The sequence below is a fragment of the Triticum aestivum genome, chromosome 1B (genome assembly GCF_018294505.1).
Source record: "Triticum aestivum cultivar Chinese Spring chromosome 1B, IWGSC CS RefSeq v2.1, whole genome shotgun sequence".
NCBI lineage: Eukaryota > Viridiplantae > Streptophyta > Magnoliopsida > Poales > Poaceae > Triticum > Triticum aestivum.
In genome coordinates, this window is record NC_057795.1 from 488524174 (window position 1) to 488544883 (window position 20710).

Sequence of the window (20710 nt, forward strand, 5' to 3'; positions counted from 1 at the left end):
AATTAAGATGGCAAAGGCCTCGTCAAGACAAGCATGAGGAAATAATCTTCACCACACAAGAGTGCATCAAGATGCAACGACATAAGACACACACTCAAGGCAAAAGCTTTCACAGAGCCACCAAATAAATAACCTAAGAAAGACAAGGTGGACATGAAAGAAAGGATATCATCTAGAGATGTAATTTCTCTCAAGTGTACATGGTTCTAGGTAGACGAAATCATGATGATATATATCTACAAAGAAGGATGTACACCCGAGATAGTTACAACATGAAGGAAGAAGATATCCAAAAGGAAGTCATTCATATACCAATAAGATATTTGCTTGGAAGCATAGCACATAGCTAGAAATGGTCTTATTGTATATAAGTGAATTCCTACCACACAACCATCAAAGACATCACAACTAGCAACAAGAGATCATCGTTGAGATGCTTTGAGAAGGGAAACAAGTATCACAAGAACTAATCAAGAAATTCATGCCATGATGCAACCTACACAAGGTTGAATATAAGAGGTGTATGCATGAGTAGATACTTGTTATCGAGATAGCATTGAAAGGATGTAGTAGATACCAATTAAAGGTAGATAGTAGATCATTGATCATCCTAGCTTCACTCCAATAAGCACATGGTGACACCACCTTCCTTGTGAGTGAGCCGAGCATCCAATGCATCTCCAATTGTTCCTAGAACAACAACACAAACAAAATGGTACCCAAACTCATTGGGACCAAAAAGTTAGAAACACCAATACATAGGACAAACTCCACATAAATATGTGCATATAGATATGGACATGAATTTCATGCACATCTCATCCAATTTGAGACTTGGTGGAGTTTCCCCTATATATTGGGTCAAAGAAAGAAAGCATGCCAAATAAAATACATGAAGTAAATATGCATGCTCGAAACTTTCAAGAACCGAAACCAAATGAAAAAGAAATGCCAAGTGAAAAGGATACCAAATGGAGAAATCATCCTTGGAAGATATCATTAAAGATACATCAAGGAATGAGATATCCATTGATACACACTAAATTAAAGATGTCAAACTCCCAAAGAGAGGATGATTCCAAACAAACTAGGCTCTCAACAAAGTTTCATGATGGCATAGAGTACCACAAAGAAAACGGCTTGCCTTCCATCAACACACACTTGATAAGGATCACAAGAAGAGTGTTCTAAAGATAATAGGATAGCTCCCCCACGAGTTGTGCATTATAGAGAATTTGCATTTGAATACAAAATGCACAAGGTCGGATCACCACTTTCACTATATCTAGAAAACACTAGACAAGAACAAGAAATTAACAAGATCCACAAGTGGTAAGGAAGACAACGGGAGTTGACACAATCCTTGGCAAGAGAAAAGGCAAATAAAAATAAAAACCAATGTAAAGATGATCAATAGATTCTACCACACATAAGTGAATACCAATTGTCAAAAGACAAGAAGTATTTGGAAATAATTCCCGGTGGTAGATAACAAGGATATCCAACATCATCTTGACAACAAACACCAGCAAGCTGCAACTTGTAGAGCTAACATGTCACCTATGAACAATATAATTACAATATAAACTCTAAGTGACAATATCTCAAATGTACACATTTTCTAGGCTTGTAATATGCACATAGCATATTACTCCCCCATAATATGATACCAAAGAAAACTTAACAAGAGGCAATAAGAGGATCTAATGAGAGATAATTAATGGACTTTTAGAATTTGAATTTCTCATGAGAGATATACCACCTAGCGACTAGATAATCTTGTACTATCAATACTAGATGGTATTCCTCATGTACAAACATTTATAGGATTGTGAGGTGCACAAAGAACATCACTCCCCGAAAATGGGATGTTCCACTAATCTCTCACATGAGCCAACTAGGATACTAACAAGAAGCAAAAAGGCTCAACGCATGACACACATGTACATGATGTTCAACCCAACACACACATACTTGATTGATCAAGACAAGCAAGTTGGAAGCACAACATATACAAACACATGCAAGGAACAATACCAAAACATGCAAGGGGGCAAGTAACTTTCAATGTAAACAAATTAAGTACAAGTTACCGCAAGGAGGCACATTGGATATAAGATAGAAACTTGATAATCCAATTGACTTGGATTGAGACAATAAGAGTGATGAAGTCCCCTTAATTCTTCATAATGTAGCCAAGTCTCCAATGCCCTCCAACAACACCTATTGATCAAGTTTGAGCTTGGTGGTCCCCAACCAAGTTGGGTCCTAAGAGGTTAGTCACAATAGGCTTGGCTACCCAAATGGTTCTTTTCTTGACACCACTTTGAGTACCAACAAACTTGGCAAACACATTGCCAACCCTATCCTTCCTAAGAGAATAGATATCATCAATAATAATTGGGTTGGATAAGTAACCACTAAGGAGAAGGACTATGCCCAACTCAGGGAGAGCCGTCATCTACGCTAGACCCACACGCTTCCGAAGAACAAAATGAAGGCCCTCAATTCCATGAACAAGATCAAGGGCAAGATAAACCTCGTGGAGATGGTGATGCGCCGAATGATGCCCAAGATCAAGTTCATGCCTCCGAGCTCGCTCAAGATCAAGAGCAAACTCAAGGTCAAGAGCAAGCTCAAGATGGTGCTCAATATCAAGAGCAATCTCAAGAACAAGAGGAAGGTCAAGTCGGTGCTAAGGATGTGCAAGATGATCCTCAAATGCCCATCGAGGAACTTTTGGAGCGTCATGCCGCTAAGGTGGCTTCCAAGCTTGAGCGTCAACAACATGCCATGGAGAATGTGCTTGGAAGCTTGAGAAAAGGGGTAACTACTCGTAAACAACTGTCAAATTTTTGTCAGCATCACGCATTTGTTTTGTGTTGAAAGATCATGGATGTCGCCTAGAGGGAGGGTGAATAGGCGCTTTAAAATAATTACGGTTTAGGCTTGAACAAATGCGGAATAAACCTAGCGGTTAATTTGTCAAGCACAAAACCTACAACAACTAGGTTCACCTATGTGCACCAACAACTTATGCTAAGCAAGATAGACTACAAGGTGATAGCAATACATATGACAAGAAACAATATGGCTATCACAAAGTAAAGTGCATAAGTAAAGGGCTCAGGTAAGAGATAACAGAGGCATGCGGAGACGACGATGTATCCCGAAGTTCACACCCTTGCGGATGCTAATCTCCATTTGGAGCAGTGTGGAGGCACAATGCTCCCCAAGAAGCCACTAGGGCCACCGTAATCTTCTCACGCCCTCGCACAATGCAAGATGCCGTGATTCCACTAAGGGGCCCTTGAGGGCGGTCACCGAACCCGTACAAATGGCAACCCTTGGGGGCGGTCACCAAACCCGTACACTTTGGCAACCCTTGGGGGTGGTCACCGGTACCCGTAAAATTGCTTGGGGCGATCTCCACAACCTAATTGGAGACCCCAATGCTTGCCCGGAGCTTTACACCACAATGATTGAGCTTCGAACAACACCAACTATCTAGGGCGCCAAGGCACCCAAGAGGAACAAGCTCTCGGGTGCCCAAACACCGAAGAGTAATAAGATTCTCAACTTGAAACTTCCACGTATCACCGTGGAGAACTCAAACCGATGCACCAAATGCAATGGCAAGGGCACATGGAGTGACCAAGTCCTTCTCTCCCAAATCCCACCAAAGCAGCTAATGCTAGGGAGGAAAATGAGAGGAAGAACAAGAAGGAGAACACCAAGAACTCCACGATCTAGATCCAAGGGGTCCCCCTCACGTAGAGGAGAAAGTGATAGGTGGAAATGTGGATCTAGATCTCCTCTCTCTTTTCCCTCAAAAACTAGCAAGAATCCATGGAGGGATTGAGAGTTAGCAAACTCGAAGAAGGTCAACAATGGGGGAAGAACACAAGCTTAAGAGATAAGATTCATTGGGGAAGAAGACGCCCTTTTATAGGTGGGGAAAAATCCAACCATTATCCTCACAGCCCGCACAGAGCGGTACTACCGCCGGAGCGGTACTACCGCTCGTCCTCACGGTACTACCGCTAGGGATCGCGGTACTACCGCAAAGGGTAGCGGTACTTGCGAGCGGTACAAAAAAATACGTCTGTGCCTACCTCCGCATGACTTGGGACGAGTTTTTGGGTCCGGAGCGGTACTACCGCTGTAGGAGCCGCGGTAGTACCGCTTTGGAGCGGTAGTAAAAAATTACATCCGCTCCAGTTTGCGGTAGTACCGCTGCAGCCTTTTCAGAACACCAAAACTGCCACAACTTTTGCAAACGGACTCCGAATTCGATGAGGCCAAGTTTGTTGGAAAGCTAGCGACAAGGCCTAACACAATCTTGAGACAAATAACAATAAGAAGCAAATTAGAAAAGGCCCAAAAGAAAATGGTGAGAACACTTCCTCAAATAGGACCGGTAAAACCTCCAACATCGAAAACATCATAGAAGACGCATGCGAACTCCGTTTTTGATGAACCCAAGCTTCTCATCAAGATGACCATAAGCTCTAAGACTCACAAAGAGAACCAAACAAGAACCAAGAAACATGATGCAAGTATGCAATTGTTTGAGCTCTCTACTAACGATACGATCAAGCTACCAACTTGAGAGCCCCCCTTGATAGTACGATAAATGATCCTATAACCCGGTCTCCCAACTACCACCACGAGACTGGTAAAATAGAAAACCTATCAAGGGCAAACCTTTGCCTTGCACATGGTCCACTTGAGCTAGATGATGAAGATCTTGACTCCCTCAAGTTGGACCACCTTTCTTGATTGTGTTGGCTCGATGAAGACTAGATGATTGCTCCCCCATAGTCCACTATGGGTGAGCAACTCTTCGGCACATCTTCACAAGTCCATTCACACCATAATGGATGGCAAGATTCAAGCACTTGATCTCTTCGTGATGCTCCACTTGAACTTGCACACGGCAATCTTCATGACGATCACCACTTGATGTCATCCTTTCCATGGGTTGTATGATATCATCCTCTTGACGCAAGCCCATGGACACATACCTAACCCCACATAGAACTCTCACATAGACCATGGGTTAGTACACAAAGTGCAATGGACAATGCTTACCATACCATGGGATCACTTGATCCCTCTCGGTACATCTTCTACGCTTTGTGAGAAATCTTCTCTCTTCATAAAGATGATGTTTTGAAGATACATATGAATGTTCACACAATATTCTCTTCTTCTTCAAGACATACTAGCAATAAGCTCAATAATCACAAGACCAATCTTTGGATAATTCCTTAATAGCACCATGGTCAACTCATAAACTCCTTGAAACTAACACATGTTCTTCAAGAAAAGCCTATGGACAAAACCTTCAAATATAACTCAAGGCAACCATTAGTCCATAGAGATTGTCATCAATTACCAAAACCAAACATGGGAGCACCGCATGTTCTTTCACGTGTGTTGAACCCCAAAAGGTACATGAGGTGCTTGATGATGTGGATTGGCTTGAAGCTATGCATGATGAACTCAACAACCTCGAGCGTAATCAAGTTTGGGAATTAGTGCCAAGGCCAACGGAGGAACATAATGTCATTGGAACCAAATGGATCTTCAAGAACACACAAGATGCAAACGGTGTGGTAGTTCGAAACAAGGAAAGATTGGTGGCACAAGGCTACTCCCAAGTCGAGGGTATCGACTACGGTGAAACCTTTGCCCCCGTTGCTCATCTTGAATCTATTCGCATGTTGCTTGCTTATGCTGCTCATCATGATTTTAAATTGCAACAAATGGATGTGAAGAGTGCATTTCTTAATGGTCCTTTGAATGATTTGGTGTATGTCAAACAACCTTCGGGATTCAAGGATCGCAAGTTCCCCACTCATGTATACAAACTCAATAAGGAGCTCTATGGCCTTAAACAAGTCCCACATGTGTGGTATGAGCACCTTACCAAGTTTTTGCAAGATCGTGGGGTTGAAATTGGGAAAATTGATCCCACTCTTTTTACAAAGAGGGTCAAAGGGGATTTGTTCATATGCCAACTATATGTTGATGATATTATTTTTGGTTCTCCTAACAAGTCATTCAATGATGAGTTTGCTGCACTAATGACCAAGAAGTTTGAGATGTCTATCATGGGCTAGTTGAAGTTCTTTCTTGGGTTCGAAGTCAAGCAAAGAAGAGAAGGAACATTCATCAACCAAGCCAAGTATACCCAATACATGCTCAAGAGATTCAACCTATAAGATGTCAAGTCGGACAAGTTTCCAATGCCCACCAAATGCAAGCTTGACAGTGATCCCAATGGTAAAGCGGTGGATCAAAAGGTATATATTTCCATGATTGGATCCTTGCTTTAACTTTGTGCATCTAGACCGGATATCATGTTGAGTGTGGGAATTTGTGCACAGTTTCAAGCCGCACCAAAGGAGAGCCACTATGCGGTAGTCAAGCGAATCTTTCGATATTTGGCTCATACCCCAAACATTGGCTTATGGTACCCCAAAGGAGCATGCTTCAATCTCATGGGTTACTCGGATTCTGATTGGGTGGCAGATTGTGTGGAGAGGAAGTCAACGTATGGAGGGTGCCTATTCCTTGCTCACTCTTTGGTGAGTTGGTCTTCAAAGAAACAGAATTGTGTGTCTCTCTCATCCACCGAAGCAGAGTATGTAGCCGCCGCAAGTTGTTATGCACAATTGCTATGGATGAGGCAAACTTTAAAGGATTATGGTGTCACTTGTGACAAAGTGCCTCTTATATGTGACAATGTAAGTGCAATCATGATTTCTCACAATCTGGTGCAACATAGCAAGACGAAGCATATTGAGATTCGCCATCATTTCATTCGAGATCACATCAAGCGGGGAGATATTGATATCATCTACATCAACACTCAAGAGCAACTAGCGGATATTTTCACCAAGCCTCTAGATGAAGCAAGATTTCGCGAGTTAAGGCATGAGCTAAATATCATTAATTCAAGCAATGTGGCTTGAATCTAGGCACACCCCACTTCACTAATCATTATATCATGCTTTAGGTGTAGGCATGAACATAGGGGGAGTATTGTTCTCTCAATGAACTCTTCCTCCCCCCATTATGCATAAATTGATCAAGTCTTTCACATTAGCCATTTTTATGGTACTCATGCTTCAAAGATGAGTTTTGGTCATGGGCCAAGGTTAAAATCTTCGTGGTGCCATACCAATTGACTCAAACATAGGTGGCCTCGGCCACCGCCCTCTCCTTGAGAGGTGTGTGATTTTTTTTCTCTAAGTTGGTGTGTTTTGCTCCTTGAGCTGCACCCTTGTCATGTCTCGTGTTTCTTTGTGTTTGAGCTAAGCCTGTCTTTGTGTCTGCTTCTTCGAGTTTGTTGGCTGGGCGGTACTACCGTTGGGAACGGTACGGTACGAACGCTGAGTGGCATCAAGCGGTACTACCGCCCGCTCAAGCGGTACTACCACTGCGGGGCGGGACTAGGTTATGTCGGGCAGGGGGAGTTTCTTTTCTCCCCCATACCCATTCGACTTGACCCGTCCATCTCCTTCGTGCTCCAGCGACAAACTCGTCGCGGGAGGTCACCATCGGGCCACCTTCTCCACGTCGTCTTTCACCTTTTCCTTTGGTGGAATCGATCCCCACACTCTCCTCTTGCCATGGATGTTGGTATTGCCCCTGTTCTCTTTCTCTTCACTTCTAGTTTTCAGATCTAGGCTTTAGGGGGCAATAGTCTTTGCATCTATCAATTTTTGGCCAAGGCGAGGCTTGAGTAGGTTGGTGAAGGCGACTAGACTAGTTGGATTGAAGTCTGGTAGGATTATTTTTGAATTTGGAATCCTCGGCAGTACCGGATTTGGCCGCGGTAGTAGGGAAACCGCCATCCCCCGCCTAGAGCAGTACTACCGCTCTCCTGGAGCAGTACTGCCGCTTGAGGGCTGTAGGTTGTACTACCGCTGCCCTACCGCGGTACTTCCACTGTATGCCAACCTCCATCATTTTCATACCAAATTTTGATCCGTGGTACTTTTTCTGCTAGCTTATGCTCGTTCTCTCGCATTATTTCTTGTGTTTGTGTGTTTGGTTCCAGGTGATGTCCCTTCACAGCAACCTGTCCATCATGTCAACCCTGGGAGTGCCAGTTCAAAGCACTATTGTCGGTGTTCTGGGAACGGGGGTACCTAGACTTGCCTGCCTGTGGCCTGTGGTGTGGCTCAAGGAGTGGCCTGGTACGGCCCATCTTCATCGACATATGCTCAAGACCCTCGCGAGGGGCCAAGCCTCGCGGGGCGGACAACGGGAAGCTTCCTCAGGCACATCCTCGTCAGGCTGGCTCGCGAGGAGGCGAAGAGATCAAGGCAGGGTACCTCACGAGGTGCCCGTGACGCAAGCCATGACGACCGAAGCCAGGCGGGCGCCGGCCTGCACAGAGTCCTTGTTTCCTCTTTGGTGCAAAGGGGGCAAGCGCAGGCGAGAGTATCAAACAAAGGCAACCATTTCGGTGCAATGAGACCAAGACCAGCAGAACGGCGGGATGGAGGTCATCGTGGAGCCCAAGCCGACGTCACCGTCAGAGTCTTTGGCAGGCGAGGACCAACTTTAGCCAGGATAAGTGTACTAGATGTTCCCCTTCAAAATGGCCAATTGTTGGCGCCCTTCCCGCTCAATATTTGGGAAAGAGGACCAAGGCCTCGCTCTATAAATAGGACTAGCCACTCTCAAGCCAGGGGGTCGACCAATCGAACCTTAGCCAGAACCACCAACACAAGAACCCCTCCCCTCGTGAGGCAGTTCTTTCTTTGTATTGTTCATCATCAGCCCCTGAGGCAATCCACCTCACCACAAACTAGAGTAGGGTATTACACCACAATGGTGGCCCGAACTAGTATAAACATCGTGTCCCTTGTGTTGTTCTTCGTGTAGTTTAGATCCTTGCGAGGTGACGAGACATAGGTAGGTAGGAGGTGCAATCTCCGCGCGCACCACAGAGTTTGAACCTTGAGGGTCTACCGGAACCCGAAATCCGACATTTGGCGCGCCAGGTAGGGGTGCACCGGAGCTTTCCCTTCCACCGACCCGCTCTCCGCCAACACCGCGCTTCGCCCTCATGATGGGAAACGCGTCGCCCGCTCCGGTTGCCAGCGCCAGCACGGGGGCCAGGGGGCTTCGAGCCTTGGCCCCCGCCTTGCGGCAGGTGCAGTGGCCAAACAAGTTCAAGCCAGAGATGCCACCGCGCTACAACGGCACGGCCGATCCGCTGGCTTTCCTGCTAGCGTACGAGGAGGTCGTCCACAAGGCCAGGGGCGACGACAGGGTCATGGCTAACTGGTTTCCCATGGCCCTCGCCGGCGTCCCGCGCATGTGGCTGCTCCACCTACCAACGGCTTCTGTGGCCACTTGGGGGGAGCTGCACGGCCTCTTCCTCGCCTAGTACGCTGCACCGGCGCCCCCGTCGTCGCAGCTCTCCTAGGTGGCTCGCAGGCGCCACCTTCGGGCCGCCACATCAAGCCATTCGTCTGCCAGATAGGCGCCGCTTCCGCGCAGCATGGGGCCCCTCCGGGTTGGGCGGCGCCTAAGGCCGATCTGGCCTTCAGCTCGGATGATCACCCCTCCAACTCAGCCTGCTCGGGCGTGCTCCCAATGCTGTGCACCCCCACCATCTGCTAGGTGGCCGTCACCAGGACCCTCATTGACGGTGGTGCTGGCCTCAGTGTGCTCTCGATGGAATCCTTCAGCCTCCTCCACGTACCGCCAGAGTGGCTTCAGCCTAGCAGGCCCTTCTTGCGCGTCGGAGGCAGTTCCACCGGCTCCCTGGGGCAGATCCACCTCCCGGTGACCTTCGGCACCTACGACAACTTCCGCATGGAGCTAATCGACTTCGACATCGCCCCCATTAGCCTCCCATACAACGCCATCCTCGGCTATCCGGCACTAGCCCGATTCATGGCCACAACTCACCCGACGTACAACCTCATCAAGAAGCCCGGGAGTAGCAGCGTCCTCATCGTGTCCGGAGACACCGGGGATGCGTTGCAAGAGCTCAAGCTTGCCTTCAAGGCTGCGGCGGTGGCGCAGCCCGCCGGCTCAGCCATCCCCGAGCCCAAAAGGGCTGCGCCAGTCAAGAAGAAGCAGCTGTTCAGCCAAGACAAGGCGGAGACGAAGCATGTACCGTTCGACGAGTGTGAGCCCACCGGGGCTACCTTCACGATTGGCACCAACCTTGAGCCTGAGCAGGAGAAGGCCCTGGTCAGTTTCCTGCGCGCGAACAGGAAGGTGTTTGCGTGGGAACCTAATTAGCTAGCGGGAGTCCCGAGGGATGTAATCCAGCACCATCTCAACGTGTGTCCCAACGTGCTCCCTGTAAAGCAGAAGGCACGTCGGCAGTCCACGGAGAAGCATGCCTTCATCGTCCAAGAAACCCGCAAGTTAGAAGCAGCAGGGGTCATCCGCGAGGTTCGCTACCCAGATTGGCTGGCCAACCCGGTCGTCATGCCAAAGAAGGGGGGAAAGGAATGCATGTGTGTCGACTTCACCAACCTCAACAAAGCCTGTCCGTAGGATCCATTCCCACTTCCTCGCATCGACCAGATCGTTGACTCCACCGCCGAGTGTGACCTACTGTGCTTCCTGGATGCCTTCTCGGGCTATCATCAGATCAAAATGGCGATGGAGGACATGGAGAAGACGGCCTTCCTAACCCCATGTGGAGTATACTGCTACACCTGCATGCCGTTCGGGTTGCGCAATGCAGGCGCAACCTTCCAGCGGTTGATGCACATCGCTCTGGGGCGACAGCTGGGGAGGAACGCTAAAGCTTACGTGGATGACATTGTGGTGAAGTCTCGGGAGGTGAAGACCCTGATACAGGACCTGGAGGAAACCTTCACGAGCCTCAGCGAAGTGGACCTGCGGCTCAACCCAGAGAAGTGTGTATTTGGAGTCCCCTCGGGCAAGCTCCTAGGCTTCCTTGTATCGCACAGAGGCATTGAGGCTAACCCAGAGAAGGTCAAGGCAGTCGAGGACATGAGTCCGCCAAAGACCCTCAGGGAAATGCAAAAGCTCACCGGGCGTGTAACTGCATTAGGGCATTTCATCTCCAAGCTGGGAGAGCGGGTGCTGACGTTCTTCAAGCTGATGAAGAGGAAAGGCCCCTTCGAATGGACTGAAGAGGCTGGCAAGGCATTCCAAGACCTCAGGAGGTACCTAACCAGCCCCCCGATGATGGTGGCCCCCCGCCCGCGGGATCCCTTGGTGCTCTACCTTGCAGCCACCCCTTATTCTGCCAGCGCAGCCCTGGTAGCAGTCCGGAAGGAGCGTCAGGCCTCGGCCGCCATGGCACCCCCGGTCGAGGCAGAGCAGGGCACAGAAGGCCTCGCAGAGGCCACGACCGCAGCAGACAAAGATCAGCCCCGCCAAGAGAGCGCACCAGGGGCAGAGGAGGCTGCTTCAGGCGACCAAGGCCTGAGAGCCACGCCGCCCCAGGAGGTGCCCCGGCCTTCGGAGGACGTGGGCCGCGCAGGCACCCTCAATCTCGTCGAGCATCCGGTGTACTTCGTCAGTACGGTGCTGCGGGACGCAAGGGCGCGGTACCCAATGCCCCAGAAGCTACTCCTTGCGCTGTTGGTAGCCTCGCGCAAGCTGCGGCACTACTTTCAGGGCCATCCCATCAAGGTCGTCTCAGCCTATCCCCTGTAAAGGATGCTCAGGAGCCCCAATTCAGCGGGGAGGGTCGCCGAATGGAACATCGAACAGCAAGCATTCCATCTAGAATTCAGCACTACCAGGTTCATTAAGGGGGCTGCGCTCGCGGATTTCGTGGCGGAATGGACAAAGGTGCCAGGGCTCAAACTGGGCGAGGACCGGTCACTATCCCTGGGGAGTGAAGCGCCGGATGGTTGGGTGATGTACTTCGACGGAGCATTCGCGCGGCAGGGCGCAGGGGCTGGGGCAGTGCTCATATCCCGCACTCAAGACAAGCTTTACTATGTCGTGCAGCTCTGTTTCCAGCATGGGGAGAAGGTCTCCAACAACATAGTAGAATATGAGGGCCTGATAGCGGGCTTGAGGGCAGCCGTCGCCTTGGGAGTAAAATGACTCACCGTCAAAGGTGACTAGCAACTCCTCGTCAACTTCTCCAACAAAGTGTACGAGCCAAAGGATGAGCATATGGAAGCATACCTCGCTGAGGTCCGCAAGATGGAGAAACAATTTTGGGGGCTGGAGTTGCAACATGTGCCTCGCGGTACCAATCAGGAGGCTGACGACATCGCCAAGAGAGCATCCAGGCGGCTACATCAGGAGCCGGGCGTCTTCGAGGAGCGGCTCTTCAAACCCTCGGCGACACCGACGTTGTCAAGCACGGCGCAGCCCAGGGAGGAACTCCTCAGCCACCTGCCTCGGGAGCCCCGGCCTACGGCCCGGCCTCGGGGGCACGCCTGCTTCTGGAGTTGGAGCCTCGAGAAGAATGCTGGATGGCAGAATTCAAGGCCTACTTGACACAAGGAACTCTGCCAGAGAAGGAGGAGGACGCGGAGCGCATGGCACGGCAGGCCATGGCCTACAGCGTCAAGGATGGGGAGCTCTACTGAAGGCAGCCGAACGACGTGTCCCTGCGTTGCATTCCCAGAGAGCAAGGGAAGGAGCTGCTGGCAGACATACACGGCGGAGACTGTGGGCACCACTCATCATCGCGCACCCTCGTTGGCAAGGCATTTCGCAGCGGGTTCTACTGGCCCACAGCGCTCAATGACGTTGTTGAGATGGCGAAGGCTTGTGAGGCCTGCCAGTTCCACGCCAAGCAAATCCACCAGCCGGCGGGGGGACTGTAGACCATACCCCTCTCATGACCATTCGCAATTTGGGGGCTTGACATTCTGGGCCCATTCCCTCGATCGCCAGGGGGCTACCGCTACCTCTACGTCGCCGTGGACAAGTTCACCAAGTGGGCCAAAGTAGAAGCCGTCCGCACCATACCCGCGGGCTCAGCAGTCAAGTTCATCAAGGGCCTCGTGAGCCGATTTGGGGTACCTAACCGCATTATCACTGACAATGGTTCGCAGTTCACCAGCAATCTCTTCAAAACATACTATGCTAACCTCGGAACGCAGATATGCTATGCCTCGGTGGCGCACCCCTGGAGCAACGGCCAGGCTGAACGAGCCAACGCGGAGGTCCTGAGGGGCCTCAAAACCAGAACCTTCAAGAAGAAGCTAGAAGCCTGTGGCAGGGGCTGGTACGACGAGCTCCAATCCGTGTTGTGGTCCATCCACACGACCGCAACCAAGCCGACTGGTGAGACCCCATTCTTTCTAGTTTATGGAGCTGAAGCCGTTCTCCCTCACGAGGTCATGTGTCGTTCCGCACGGGTCCTGGTGTTCGATGAGGCACAACAGGACGCCATGCGGGGGACGGATCTCATGCTGGGGGAGGAGCGTCGCCGAGAAGCCGCGCTACGGGCAGCAAGGTACCAACAAGCACTGTAGTGATACCACTGCCGCAACATCCATCCCAAGACTCTCGAGGTAGGGGACCTCGTGCTCAGATGGGTTCTCTCCAGGGAGGGGCTGCATAAGCTCTCTCCCATGTGGGAGGGTCCATTCAAGGTTGTTCATGTTTCCAGGCCCGGCTCCGCGCGCTTGGAAACCCAGGAGGGGGTGCCTGTCCAGAACGCGTGGAACACTCAACACCTCCGAAGATTTTACCCATGAAAAGGCCCGGTGCCTGTGAAGAAGGCAAATGCCTGTGAAGTTGCTGCATTTTGGAAAAGGCCCGGTGCCTGTGAAGAAGGCGAATGCCTATGAAGTTGTTGTGTTTTGGAAAAGGCCCGGTGCCTATGAAGAAGGCGAATGCCTATGAAGTTGTTGCGTTTTTGAAAAGGCCCGATGCCTGTGAAGAAGGCGAATGCCTGTGAAGTTGCTGCATTTTGGAAAAGGCCCGGTGCCTGTGAAGAAGGCGAATGCTTGTGAAGTTGCTGCATTTTGGAAAAGGCCAGGTGCCTGTGAAGAAGGCGAATGCCTGTGAAGTTGCTGCGTCTTGGAAAAGGCCCGGTGCCTATGAAGAAGGTGAATGCCTGTGAAGTTGCTGCGTTTTTGAAAAGGCCCGGTGCCTGTGAAGAAGGCAAATGCCTGTGAAGTTGCTGCATTTTGGAAAAGGCCCGGTGCCTGTGAAGAAGGCGAATGCCTGTGAAGTTGCTACGTTTTGGAAAAGGCCCGGTGCCTGTGAAGAAGGCGAATGCCTGTGAAGTTGCTGCGTTTTGGAAAAGGCCTGGTGCCTGTGAAGAAGGCAAACGCCTGCGAAGCTCACCGCCCGTGACACTCTCACGTAACAATGAGTGGGGCTGTACACGCCCCGGAGTCTCTGGAGTGCCGCCCTCGGGCCTCGGGGGCTCCCGCCCACGCCCAGTGGCAGCACTTAGCTCCGCGCTGGTGAGAAGACGACGAAGACTAGATTAGGTGCCGGACGCGGCATTTTCTCATTTGCTTTCTATAGTTGGTTTGCTTGTTCCTATTTGAAGTTCTATCGAAGTTGTTACCATTTCTAGCTCGCGACCCTTCGTCCATTTCACTTGTTTGCTTTGTTTTCTCTCGCACAAGTCTCGCGAGGGAGGATCACGGGCACCCTCGCGAGTGTTTTCTGCCCCGGTGGATTGGCACTTCCCTGTCCGAGCCCGCTGCGGGAGCACCCCTCCTAGTCCGTGCCCCACGGGCATCGCGACACGGTCACGGGACCTGGGTTGGTCGTCCCCGCTACCAAGGCTGGAGACTACCCCTACTGATTAACCTTTGCAGGACATAAGGCGCACGGTGAGGCCCTATCCTCAGGCGGCGAAGACCACGACGAGCTTCACCCAAGCTAAGTGATTTCCACACATAAACACGTGGAACGAAAACACAGTGGAGAAACAGTAGAAACAGTGCAATAATTAAACAGCAACAGTCCAACACACCCCCGTGGGGCACCAGACTACCTTCTTTTGCGCAGGGAAGGAAGAAAAGCAAAATGGGCGCAACTTGCCCGGCATCAACTCTCGGCAAGGACTCGTACTGCCTCCGGAGCTCAGCTGGATTCCATCTCCCATTTCACCGAGGCGCGGTGGCGGGCCGACCCGCTGCCCTCTCCTAGGTGGGCGTGATGGCGAGGGGGCTGGTCGCGACCACTGCTGGAGGAGCTGCCGTCCGATGGGGAGTCATCAGAGCTTGGCGGGCCTCGGGCACCTCTGCCCGCGCGCCTCCCACCACCTTCATCCCGATCAACGCCGGGGCTGGGCGCACGGCCGCGGTCATCGTCTTTGGGGGAGCATCCAGGGCGACGGCCGTCTTCCCTGAACACCCTCACGTAGAGGGTGGCATCGCCGTCGAACTTGAAGTGTAGAGTGCACCGTCGGCTCAGGCCGCGCACACGGGAAAACATTTGCCATCCGCGGGTCAGGGCCGCCTCCCCAGCGGCGGAGACCTCCAATGTGGCCCAGGAGGCCCTGCTGCAGCAACCATCCGCCTGAAGCCAAAGGCCGCCCAGGGCACCAGCCGGAAGTTCACCTACAAAAAGCAGGGAAGCTGGAGCCAGGTGTCGGTCGGATCCGCCGACCACACGACGAACTCCGGCAGCACCTCCACTGAGCGGGAACGCGGCCTGGGGGGTCGTGCAGCCACGGCGTACCTCTTGTCGGCAACCAGGCGCCCACCGCCGCGCAGAGGACTGCTTCCATGACCACGAGAAGCCGCAGCGGGGGCCGAAGGGTGCTTGCGAGGGCGGCCCCGGCCATTCTTGGTCGAAGGGGAGCTAGGCCCTTCCTGGCGAGCCTTTCCTTTCTCCATGGCTGAGAACCTCTTCGGTGGAGCCATGGGGATGACAAGCGGCCGGGAAGAAGAAGGTGAGTAGCAGGGAGGGATGGACTGGAAGGGGATCGCGCCGTTCCGTACATATAGCCGGAGGAGGCCAACCGCCGGCCTCCATGATCACAAGTAATCATGACCCATTTTGCATGAAGGGACTTGTCAAGTCGCACGGTTGCCGAGGCATCATGGGGAAGCGGGGACGCCCACATCCAATCAACCGCCACGCGGCGCCCAAGGCCGTAGGCTGTTGGGGCCCGCGGCGCTTCACTCTTGCCCCTTCGCTTCTCTGTTAAGCCAAGTCCGAGCGCGCCTTGGGCCCGGGGGCTACTGCCGGCATTCTGGGAATGGGGGTACCCAGACTTGCCTGCCTGCGGCCTGCGGCGTGGCTCAAGGAGTGGCCCGGTACGGCCCATCTTCATCGACATATGCTCAAGACCCTTGCGAGGGGCCAAGCCTCGCGGGGCGGACAACGAGAAGCTTCCTGAGGCACAGCCTCGTCAGGCTGGCTCGCGAGGAGGCGGAGAGATCAAGGCAGGGTACCTCACGAGGTGCCCGCGATGCAAGCCATGACAACTGAAGCCAGGCGGGTGCCGGCCTACGCAGAGTCCTTGTTTCCTCTTTGGTGCAAAGGGGGCAAGTGCAGGCGAGAGTATCAAACAAAGGCAACCATTTCGGTGCAATGAGACCAAGACCAGCAGAACGGCAGGATGGAGGTCATCGTGGAGCCCAAGCCGGCGTCACCGTCAGAGTCTTTGGCAGGCGAGGACCGACTTTAGCCAGGATAAGTGTACTAGATGTTCCCCTTCAAAATGGCCAATTGTTGGCGCCCTTCCCGCTCAATATTTGGGAAGAGGACCAAGGCCTCGCTCTATAAATAGGACTAGCCACTCTCAAGGCAGGGGGTCGACCAATCGAACCTTAGCCAGAACCACCAACACAAGAACCCCTCCCCTCGTGAGGCAATTCTTTCTTTGTATTGTTCATCATCAGCCCGTGAGGCAATCCACCACACCACAAACTAGAGTACGGTATTACACCACAATGGTGGCCCGAACTAGTATAAACCTCGTGTCCCTTGTGTTGTTCTTCGTGTAGTTTTGATCCTTGTGAGGCGAAGAGACGTAGGTAGGTAGGAGGTGTGATCTCCGCGTGCACCCCAGAGTTCGAACCTTGAGGGTCTGCCGGAACCCGAAATCCAACAACTATCGCACTTCTGAGTTAGGGGTTGCTTCCTCAAGTATTCCTCCTCCTCCTCCTCTGCCCAATAAGACTGTTGCGAACAAGCGCAAGCCTAGGGCCAAGTCTATGACAGAGATGACTGCCCAGGAGTTCTAGGAAAGGCGTCAACACAACCCGTATGCGGAAGATCAAGAACCCACTTTTGGTCAACCGCCCGTTCTGGAACCGTTTTCAGTATGTTGTCTACTTTGATGTGATCAAAGCAAAGAAAAATATCTATGTTGATATCTGCCCCATCGACATTGCTTATATGGAGAAGGATCCTGCCTACTTTGGAGAAGCTTTGCAGATCTGCACTCAGTTGAACATTCTCAGGATCATGGAGTTCAACGAGGACTTTGATGCGGATTTGGTGGCTCAGTTTTATGCCACGGTCCATCTTGGCACTGATGCACAAAGGACCTTAACTTGGATGACAAATGGGAAACATTTGTCCTTCAAATGGAAGGCATTCATGGAACTGTTTGGGATTAAAGATCATGGGCTTGAGAAACCGGCTTGGCTTTTGTCTTCATCGCAATGCAACGTCTACTCACAAGCAATCTCTCTGGCCTTACTGCACCTTGAAGGTTAACCCCGAGACGAAGAAGGAGAATTATGAGCTACCTGCCTTTCTGGACATCCTTCATCGCATCTTTAGGTAGACTCTTTTCCCTCTCATTGGGAACTTGGATATGGTTCACTCGTTTCTGGTGGACATGTTACTTTTCTATCAGCATGAGAAGGAAGAAAACACTGGAGATTCCTTGGATATCTCTCATGTCATGTGGTCTGAGCTTGTATCCGCTGTCTCTGAGCGTAAGTGAAAGTACAACTATCCCTGGGTGGTTTTGGTAATTATTAACAACATATAGCTCATTGAACTAATGATATTTCAAGATGAATATTCAAGGAAGTTCAATGATTGGCATGGCATGGATTAGGAATGTGGACCCCTCAAAATGCTAAGGACAAAGGATTGGCTCAAGCTCTAAAGCTCAAGACTCTACATTTTAATTTTAGTGATCCAAGATCACATTGAGTCCATAGGAAAAGCCAATACTATTAAAAGGGGATGAGGTGTTGCTTAATGGCTTGCTTGCTCAAGATGCTTAGTGATATCCTCCAAAAACCCTCAACCACTTTCTCATATCCACATACATCCCGAACTAAAAGTCAAACTCAGCCCAACCGATTTGATCTATCCAGCGCCACTGAGTTCATTTGACATAGCCACTACGAGAAACCCTAGTCACTTCGATCTCACCGATAGGGATCTCGGTCTCACCGAGATGGGATTGCAAACTCTCTGTTTCCCTTCGTAACGTTTCGGTCTAATCGAGGTGAGTAATTGGTCCCACCGAGTTCGCAATGCAAACTCTCTGTCTCCCCTTTGTAACATTTCGGTCTCACCGAGATGAGCGAATCGGTCCCACCGAGTTTGCCTGACCAACTCTCTGGTTAGCTTATTACCAAAGTCAGTCCCACCGAGTTTGTGTAATCGGTCTCACCGAGATTACATTATGCCCTAACCCTAAATAAATCGGTCCCACTGAGTTGACATGTCGGTCCCACCGAAATGCCTAACAGTCACATTATGAACTAAATCGGTCTGACCGAGTTTTCTAATTCCGTCTCACCAAGTTTTGTAAATTGTGTGTAACGGTTAGATTTTGTGTGGAGGCTATATATACCCCTCCACCCTCTCTTCATTTGTGGAGAAAGCCATCAGAACATGCCTACACTTCCAGCATTTATTTTCTGACAAAGAACCACCTACTCATGTGTTGAGGTCAAGATATTCCATTCCAACCACATAAATCTTGATCTCTAGCCTTCCCCAAGTTGCTTTCCACTCAAATCATCTTTCCACCAAATCCAATCCTATGAGAGAGAGTTGAGTGTTCGGGAGACTATCATTTGAAGGACAAGAGCAAGGAGTTCATCATCAACACACCATCTATTACCTTTTGGAGAGTGGTGTCACCTTGATTGGTTAGGTGTCATTTGGGAGCCTCCATCAAGATTGTGGAGTTGAACCAAGGAGTTTGTACGAGCAAGGAGATCGCCTACTTCGTGAAGATCTACCCTAGTGAGGCAAGTCCTTCGTGGGCGATGGCCATGGTGGGATAGACAAGGTTGCTTCTTCGTGGACCCTTCGTGGGTGGAGCCCTCCATGGACTCGCGCAGCCGTTACCCTTCATGGGTTGAAGTCTCCATTAACGTGGATGTACGATAGCACCACCTATCGGAACCACGCCAAAATCTCCGTGTCTCCAATTGTGTTTGCTTCCTCAAACTCCTCCCTTTACCTTCATGTGCAATGTTGTACATTCCGCTGCTATACTCTTAGAATTGCATGTGTAGGTTGATTGCTTGACTTGTGTAAAGTTGCTAAAATCTGCCAAGACTTAAAATTGGGAAAAGGCTAGATTTTTATTTGGTCAAGTAGTCTAATCACCCCCCTCTAGACATACTTTCGATCCTACAGCTGGTATCAAAGCTACGGTCTCCATTTGCCTTGATTTCCATAGCTTTTGGTGATCATAGCCTTGGTTTCACATCCTTGGAGAGTATGGCGTCTAGAGAGGGAAATTACCATCGTAGAGGTCCTTACTTTGATGGTACTAATTTTGCTAGTTGGAAGCATAAGATGAAAATGCATATTCTTGGACATAACCTCGCCGTTTGGGCTATTGTGTGTATTGGCTTGCAAGGTGAGTTCTTCGATGGGAGAGAACCGAACCATGAAGCTACCACGGAAGAGTTGAAGATGCTGCAATACAATGCTCAAACTTGTGATATTCTCTTCAACGGATTGTGCCCCAAAGAATTCAACAAAATCAGCCGTCTTGAGAATGCAAAGGAAATTTGGGATACTTTGATTGATATGCACAAAGGTACTGACTCCGTCAAGGAATCCAAATTGGATGTGCTTCAAAGTCAGCTTGACAAGTTCAAAATGAAGGATGATGAAGGTGTCGCTGAAATGTACTCTAGGCTTGCTCTCATCACAAATGAGATTGCGAGCTTAGTAAGTGAAGAGATGACCGATAGATTCATCATCAAGAAGATCCTAAGAGCCTTGGATGGAAAATATGATACCGTGTGCACATTGATCCAAATGATGCCCAATTACAAATATCTCAAGCCAACGGAAGTCATTGGAAGAATTGTTGCTCATGAGATGTCACTCAAGGATAAAGAAGAGCTTCACAACAAGTCAAGTGGTGCTTACAAAGCCTCATGTGATGCTCCTACATCATCAAGTGAGAAACAAACCTTCAATGAAGAATTGAGCCTAATGGTGAAGAACTTCAACAAGTTCTACAAGAGCAGAAGCAAGGAAAGAAGTTCCAAGTCAAGGTCCTACAATGACAAAAGATCTTCGAGTCGTGAACGTAATTGCTACAATTGTGGAAGACCCAGACACTACTCCAATAAGTGTACGGTTCCCTACAAAAGAAGAGAAGATTCACCTAAAAGAAGAAGTAGCAGATAAGAATCACCACCAAGAGAGAGAAGGAGTAGAGATAATCGTTATGAACGAAGAACCTCCTGGAGAAGCAAGGATTCGGAAAGGAAGGACAAATCATTAAAGAGCTACACAAAACAAAGACATCAAGCTCACATTGGTGAATGGGTATCCGGCTCCGATTCCGACTATCACTCCG